This window comes from Callorhinchus milii, unplaced genomic scaffold (assembly GCF_018977255.1).
Source record: "Callorhinchus milii isolate IMCB2004 unplaced genomic scaffold, IMCB_Cmil_1.0 Scaffold8, whole genome shotgun sequence".
In the NCBI taxonomy this organism is placed as follows: Eukaryota; Metazoa; Chordata; class Chondrichthyes; order Chimaeriformes; family Callorhinchidae; genus Callorhinchus; species Callorhinchus milii.
Genome location: NW_024704749.1, coordinates 12,864,734 through 12,872,729, shown reverse-complemented (window position 1 = coordinate 12,872,729; position 7,996 = coordinate 12,864,734). Strand labels below are relative to the sequence as shown.

General features: G+C 43.0%; 1 non-coding gene across 1 annotated transcript; it reads right to left on the bottom strand.

The window, feature by feature from the left end:
- Nucleotides 1-4,345: 4,345 nt before the first annotated feature.
- trnar-ccu lies at nucleotides 4,346-4,418 on the bottom strand. Its single transcript has one exon. It is a non-coding gene; the product is annotated as a tRNA-Arg (tRNA).
- Between the last annotated feature and the right edge of the window lie 3,578 nt (nucleotides 4,419-7,996).

The following is a 7,996-nucleotide window of genomic DNA, read 5'->3' as shown; positions in this document are numbered from 1 at the left end:
CCCCTCACGCTGCTGAAACTCTGGTCCACGCCTTTATCACCTCAAGGCTGGACTATGGGAACTCTCTCCTCGCCGGCCTTCTGGGCACCTCCCTCCACACGGCAGGTCATTCAGAACTCTGCAGCTCGTGTACTGTCCCGCACCAGGCTTCGCGACCACATCACTCCCACCCTCGCCCTCGCTCGCCTCCACTGGCTCCCCATCCCCCAGAGGATTGATTTCAAGATCCTCATCCTCACCTACAAGGCCATTCACGGCCTTGCTCCCTCCTACCTCTCCAACCTACTATCCTCCTACTTACCCGCCCGTACCCTCCGTTCCTCTGGCTCCGGTCTGCTCCACATCCCCCGCCCTAACATCGGTGGCCGGGCCTTCAGCCTCTCAGCCCCTAGGCTCTGGAACTCCATCCCCCAGTGCCTCCGCCGCTTCCTCCCTTTCCTCCTTCAAGGCCGGTGTCAAGACCTTTCTCTTCGACCGTGCCTTTAGCTCCCCTCTCGACTCTCTACCCCTTCCTCGCTCCCTCCCTTCCCTCCCCTCACCCTGACCATTTCCCCCCGCTTGGGTCCCGACCCAACTGTCCAGCGTCTTGGGACGTCCTCCCGACGTGAAAGGCGCTCTATAAATGAAATCTTGTTGTTGTTGTTGTGGATGCTAAAGACCCTGTGGCACTTCTGCCCTTTTTGGGAATTCAGTTTAATGGCTCATCTGAAGGATGGACAAGTGCATATCTAAAAGACAGCATTACACTCTTTTTTTCAATAACAACAAACATCAAACAAAATTATATTTGGATAGCACCTTTCACATAGGGAGGATGTCCCAAGACGCTGGACAGTCAAGAGTTTCGGACCCGAGCTGGGGTTTGGGTGGGATTGGGGAGGGTGGAGGACTGGGGGGGAGGGGGGGGAAGTAGGGTGATCAAAAGCACGGTCATAGGGTCTTGAGATGGGTCTTGAAGGAGGCAAGGGAGGGGGCAAGGCGGAGAGACTGTGGGCTGGATTTCCAGAGGGTGGTAGCAGAGTGGCAGAAGGCGGGGGACATGAAGCAAGCTGGAGCCCACCAAGCAGATGGAGGGGGCGGGATGGTAGGGGATTAAGAGCTCGCAGAGGTAGGGGGGAGCAAGACCATGGAGGGCTATGAAGGTGAGGACCAGGATCTTCAACTGTATCCTCTGTGGGATGGGAAGCCAGTGTAGCCTTGAATAAAGTTATATTGTTAGATAAGCAGGCTGCGTCCCTCTAGGGAGAAAGTGGCAATCCATTCTATCTCTGGAATTTCCATGTCTCGGTTGGATGATTGGAAGTCTCAGCTTGGTTTGGATACTCTTGGTGATGGGTTTCCACATGTAACACTTGACTGACCAAAAAAAAAGGACCCTTCTGATGAACACAGAGGAACATACTGGATGCAGTATTTATTATTTGTGGAGTCCTGTAGCTCAGTGGTTAGAGCACTCGCTTTGCAAGTGAGAGACCTGAGTTCAATTCCAGGCAGGTCAGGGCAAAACCTTGGGCAAGTTTCCTTACTCCACACAGAGCCTAATAATAATCCCTCCAAAACCAAAAACAATAATAAATTGGTCATTTTCAATCCACGACTGTTTGTGGGACATTGCTGTGCGCAATTGGCTGCCGCGTTCGCACACAAATATACAGTCAATTCACTTTACAGTGTGTTCTGTGAAGCGCTTTGGGACATCCTCCCGACGTGAAAAGCGATATATCAAATGCAAGGATTATTATTATTATTATTATTATTATTAAAGGGATTACACATAGACACATACTATAAACATTACCTCTTTTCCTTTAAATTATCCCTCCCCTGCCAAAGACCACGTATGTATGAGAGGAGGCGAGATGGGAGGAGGTGTGCAGCCAGCTGGTTGCTAGGAGGTGCTCCAGTAACAGCATATAGTGCCCTTTCACTTCCGGGGGGATGTTTCAAAGCAAGTCACAGAATTTATTGTGAAGTGGAATAAGACCACAAGATGTAGGAGCAGGAATAGGCCATTCTGCCCCTCGAGCCTGCCCCGTCATTCAATAAGATCATGGCTGATCTTCTAACTTAATTCCATTTACCCACCCTATCCCCATATCCCTTAATCCCTCTATCCTTCAGAAATCTATCAACCTCAGTCTTAAATATGTTCAAAGACTGAGCATCCACAGCCTTCTGGGGTAGAGAATTCCACAAATTCTCTACCTTCTGAGTGAAGAAATGTTTCCTCAACTCAGTTTGAAAAGGCTGACCCTTAATCTTGAGACTATGATTCCTAGTTTTAGATTCTCTAACCAAGGGAAAAAGTTTCACAGTATCTACCCTGTCAAGACCCTTAAGAATCTTATAGGTTTCTGTAAGATTAACCACTAATTCTTCTATATTCTAGAGAATATAGGCCTAGTTTACTCAACCTATCCTTGTAGGTCAACCCCTCATCTCAGGAACCAACCTAGTGAATCTACGTTGTACCCCCTCTAAGGCGAGTGTATCCTTTCTTAAATAAGGAGAGCAAAACTGCACACAATATTCTAGGTGCAGTCTCACCAAGGCCCTATACAACTGCAGCAAGACTTCCCTACTCGTGTACTCTAACCCCTTTGCAACGAACGCCAACATGGCATTAGCCTTCCTATTTGCTTGTTGTACGATCATACTAACTTTTGTGACTGGTGTACAAGGACACCCAAATCTCTCTGAACTCGAACACTACCTAGTCTCTCCCCCTCTGGAAAATAATCGTCTTTTCTATTTTTACTACCTAAGTGAACAACTTCACACTTTCCCACGTTATACTTCATCTGCCACCTTCTTGCCCACTCACCTAGCTTGTCTATTTCCCTTTGCATTCTTCTTGTGTCATCCTCACAGCTTACTCTCCCACCTATCCTCGTATCGTCTGCGAATTTAGATATGTTAAGTTCTATTTCCTCATGTAAATCATTGATATAGACTGTAAAGAATTGAGGCCTAAGCACTGATCCTTGTGGCACTCCACTAGTCACATTCTGCCAATCTGAGAAGGACCCGTTTATTCCTATTCTCTGTTTTCTTCCTGTTAGCCACTCTCCAATCCATGCTTATTACCTTTAATTCCATGGGTTCTAATATTATGCAACAGGCTTTTATGTGCACCTTGTCGAATGCCTTCTGGAAATCCAAATACATCTACTAGTCCCCTATCTAAGATGCTAGATACATCCTCAATAAACTCTAAATGATTTGTTAAACATGATTTCCCTTTCGTAACACCATGTTGACTCTGCCTAATCATGTTATGATTTTCTAAGTACCCCACAACGACGTTCCTAATTAAGGACTCTAGAATTTTCCCTACCACCGATGTCAGACTAACTGGTCTATAGTTCCCCATTTTTTATCTCCCACCCTTCATAGCGGCGTTATGTTTGCAACCTTCCAATCAATGGGAACCATTCCAGAATCCAGGGAATTTGGGAAGATCAAAAACAAAGCATCCACTATCTCTGCAGCTACCTCTTTTAAAAAACTAGGATACCGGCCATCAGGTCCAGTGCATTTATCGTTTTTTAATCCCATCAATTTCTCTAGTACTAGAGTGTGTATTTGTGAGTAATTATTCCTTAACAAAACTTACAGGACAGCAGCTGGGTTTATTAAACAAATATAACATTCTCCAGCCTGAGCACCACAATTCTGATGAAGGGTCACCCCCAAACCATTCATTTCTTTCTGATGCACCTATTATTTTTGTTCCAGATTTTTCGGTTTTTTAATTTTAGCAAATAATTTCTTTTTATGGTAGTGTCTCTTTTACATCCCCCCAATTCTCCTAAAGGTATTGATGGTTATTTATTAAATGTTAAAGAATGTAAGGATACCAGGGCCAAAAGGATTAAAAAGGAACTCTCTTTCCCTGAAAGTCTGTGGATGCTGGATCTATTCACATCTTCAAGACTGAGGTGGATAGATATTTGTCAGGTTAGAGTATTAAGGGATACGGGGCAAGGTTGAGTAATTGGACTTGAGGTACAGATCAGCCATGATCTTATAGAATGGCGGAACAGTCTCAAGAGACTGAATGGCCTACTCCTGTTTCCATGTAAGAATTATACGTTATTTTTATATATACTATATATACACAATCCTTTAATAGGATTATAGACAACATCTATAATCATAAGCCTACTTTCCAGGATTTTGGTATATTTTGCTAAAAGTTTTATTTTAAAATAAGCCTATATGTTTAATGTAAGTTTTTATGCTTCAAGCCTACATAATATGTATATGTTTAAAATACTATGTGCAAACAATTTTAAACGAATTAAATTGTATTTAAATTTAAAAATCAGACAAAAGATTCAATCACCCCAGATGGGACTCGAACCCACAATCCCTGGCTTAGGAGGCCAGTGCCTTATCCATTAGGCCACTGGGGCTATACGGTGGGTTAACCTTGCTGGTGGCTATTTAATAGAACAGCCACTAGAGGGGGTAGTAAATACCAAGGATGGTTCTTGTTGCAGAAGTCTCTGTCACTGTGAGAAGCCACGAATCCTGGTAATCCGAAGGTAAATTAAAAAATGAAACTAATGAACCTCAAAAATATATTCTTATCAAATGAAAGTATTACCTCTGCTGAGGAAGTGATGCTATTCTCATTGTAAGAGTGGAGCCCTTATGGGAGGAAGTAAGGTCTGGGGAAGTTACTGGAATTTCATTTGGGAACCCTGGGAAAGAATGTGAGTAAGAGCTGGTGCAGTATGGAAACTACACAACATGATGGGCAGCATTCATTATTTATAGTTCATAATTCATAAATACATCAAATAATATATCCCTCAAACATGAGCCTTTCACTACCTTATTGGAGATGAAATCTTGTACGAAATTCTGTATTTTTATTTTTTCTGTCCTGAGGGTTATTGGGGGAGAAAGGTATCAATTTATTTCCTTTCTGGACCTTGAAAAATGTTAACACACCAGATGATGCTTGTGAAATCCATCCCCAAACCTGAAACATTCCAGCAGAATCACTGCCTCTGAGGACCTGTTTGAGGACAGTCTAAAAGGTTGTATGACTCTTCAATTAGACTTTGGAATCATGCGAAGGAGACAGGAGGTACTAATGGATCAGTGCACCAGCCTTTCGCCTGTGGAACCAACTAAGCTGAATCCTGTTTTCAACCAATATCCACACACAAGACTTCCCAGTAGGAATCAGTGGATAACAATCCGGAGTGGCAGCACTGCTGATTTTAGCTTTCAACACCAGTGAAACTGAAACTATTATTAGTGCTCCCTACCTATATAACCTATAGTTTACTCCCAAATTATTTTCCAACAATGGTTATGGGACATCATTTTGATTGTTCCAGAATCATTAAACTGGACCCACTTTCTAGAATTCCATCTCGGAGTTCCTCTGCCTTTCTCTCTCCCTCCCGCCATCAAAACTCACTTTCTTTTCAACTACTCTTTCATTCACCTACCCCTTCAAGTTGAGCTCCCATTTAGGTGTTCCACCCAAAGTGAAAGGTGCCATATCAATGTAAATTTTAATTGTAAGACCAATTTCCCCTGCCTGTCTGCATTCTGTGAAAAATATGACTAGATCAGATTTTTTCACTAAAATGAAATCATTTAATGAGACCTGGTTCCTATTCCAGTTCTTTCTCAGGCTCTGAAGACTGGCCTTTGTGGTCACATGGAGGAAACATATGGAAGCGATTGACCTTGAGCAAGTCAAATTGTTAAACCTGTTTTTTTTATTGGGGATAGGAAGTGAATCCAGGAATTAAATAAGAGGACTGCAATTTTTGTAATTGGGATTTTTTTTTGTCAGCCGGGACATATACTTAAACCGAATGTTTAAGAGTGTCCAAACCAGTCTGAGTTCCACATATGCATGCCACGTCCCTGGAATGATGTGCACACTTTCTCTCTGGAGAGATGCACTATCATACCTATTTCTGGAAAATATTAGGTGGAGGTTGGCAAATCAAAGACTTCTTTTGATCCAGCTTCTTCTGCATCTACATCTCCTAATGCTGATTCCACATTCAATATATTGTGCATATGTGAATGTGTTATATTTATTTACAAGCATTTGTGTACATGAATGTACTATACATGACTGTACATGTTTATGTATATAATCTGTGCATTATAATAATAATTCTTGCATTTGATAGGTCCCTTATCACAGTGAAATGTCTCAAAGCACTTCACAGAATTTTCTACAAAGTGCAATATCATACAATATCATACAAACAGCCATGTAGTAAATAACAGAGAGAAACTTCATTCTCTTTTTGAATAGTGTAGCAAGTGTAGCAAGATCTTTACCATCCACCTGATAAGTCAAACTGTCTGTAGCTGTGTAGTGTGAGTCTATGTACACTTGTGCACTTGTGGGCATGTTCTCAGTATCTATCAGCATTAGTACTGTACAGTGTTACTCCCTTACTCACCATAATCTCAAACAGATTCATACTTGGGAGTCATCCTCAGAGTATTCCTCAGTGTTCTGACTGACAGATGGGAATATCTTCATTCTTGTATATGGCATCCCTGGAGGTACACAAGTCCCGTCATTCCCTAACTCCTAGAGAAGATAAATAATCAATTAACAGCAGTTTCATTGAGTTCAGAGCAAAGCATTCAAGTAAAACTACCATTAACAACTTCCATTGTATCGATACATTGACAGACAGATAAAGCCTTGCATTGCCTGGGCTGATTTCTTAGAATTTTCAGTGGAGAGTTCTACCATACAGTAAACCTCACATAAGTCATATCAGTAGGGACTATACATTTAGTGACTTATGAAAAGTATGAGTTATGTCAAACTTGCATAAGTCATATCATATACTCCCAGGTCAGGTATAGGACTATTAGCAGCAAATTAAGGTTCCTCTAATCTCCCCATCAATGTGCATCAGGTTGAGAATGCAATATAAAATTTACTGCTCTTATTGCAATATAAAATGTTCTATTTCCAACACCAGCCACCACGTGGATCCTCTGAGAGACATTTTTTAATGTCAACCTGTGAGCAGGTTTGTACCATGCATCAGTCTTCATTGTGTTGAGATTACCTAAATTAATTCTAACTAAGAAACTTATACCTGGCAGATGGAAAAGTTCCAGAGATTAAAGGGCTGTGTTATAACCTGCTTTGACACCCAGTATTGGACATATTCCCAACCTAGTATAAATCATGTTGCAAGATAATTAACTAAACAGAAATACTCCTGCTAATATAAATGGAAACAAAAAAGTCAGGTTGATGGATTCTATGTGAGATTCAGAGAGGGATCTGGAGGTAGAGCAGGTCAGCTCTTTGAATGGTATTGTTTTAGTTCACAAGAATGACCTTACTTATTACCACTACTTACCCAAACTACTGCAAGAATTATTTGTTTGTCAGACGAAGTCCATTGCATGAATACCTCCTATAGTGTCTTGTGCTAATGTGTCTCAAGACCTTCCTCTCTGAAGGGAATTTCCCTCTCCGGCTGTCCTGGCTGACAATCCCCAGATAAAATGGGTCATTCACTTCATAGCTTTTTGTGGGACATCGTGGAACGCAAATTATCTGCTACATTCATCCACTACAGTCACACTTCAGTGATTACCTGAGAGCTGGGGGTACCTCTGAGAGTTGGAAGATAACAGGGACAGTCAGTCGGAACTGGGTGTCGGGGAGGAGAGTTTAGGGGTGTCGGGGGGGAGAGTTTGGGGGTGTCGGGGGGAGAGTTTAGGGGTGTCGGGGGGAGAGTTTAGGGGTGTCGGGGGGAGAGTTTGGGGGTGTCGGGGGAGAGTTTAGGGGTGTCGGGGGGAGAGTTTGGGGTGTCGGGGGGAGAGTTTGGGGGTGTCGGGGGGGAGAGTTTGGGGGTGTCGGGGGGAGAGTTTAGGGGTGTCGGGGGGAGAGTTTGGGGGTGTCGGGGGGAGAGTTTAGGGGTGTCGGGGGGAGAGTTTAGGGGTGTCGGGGGGGGAGTTTGGGGGTGTCGGG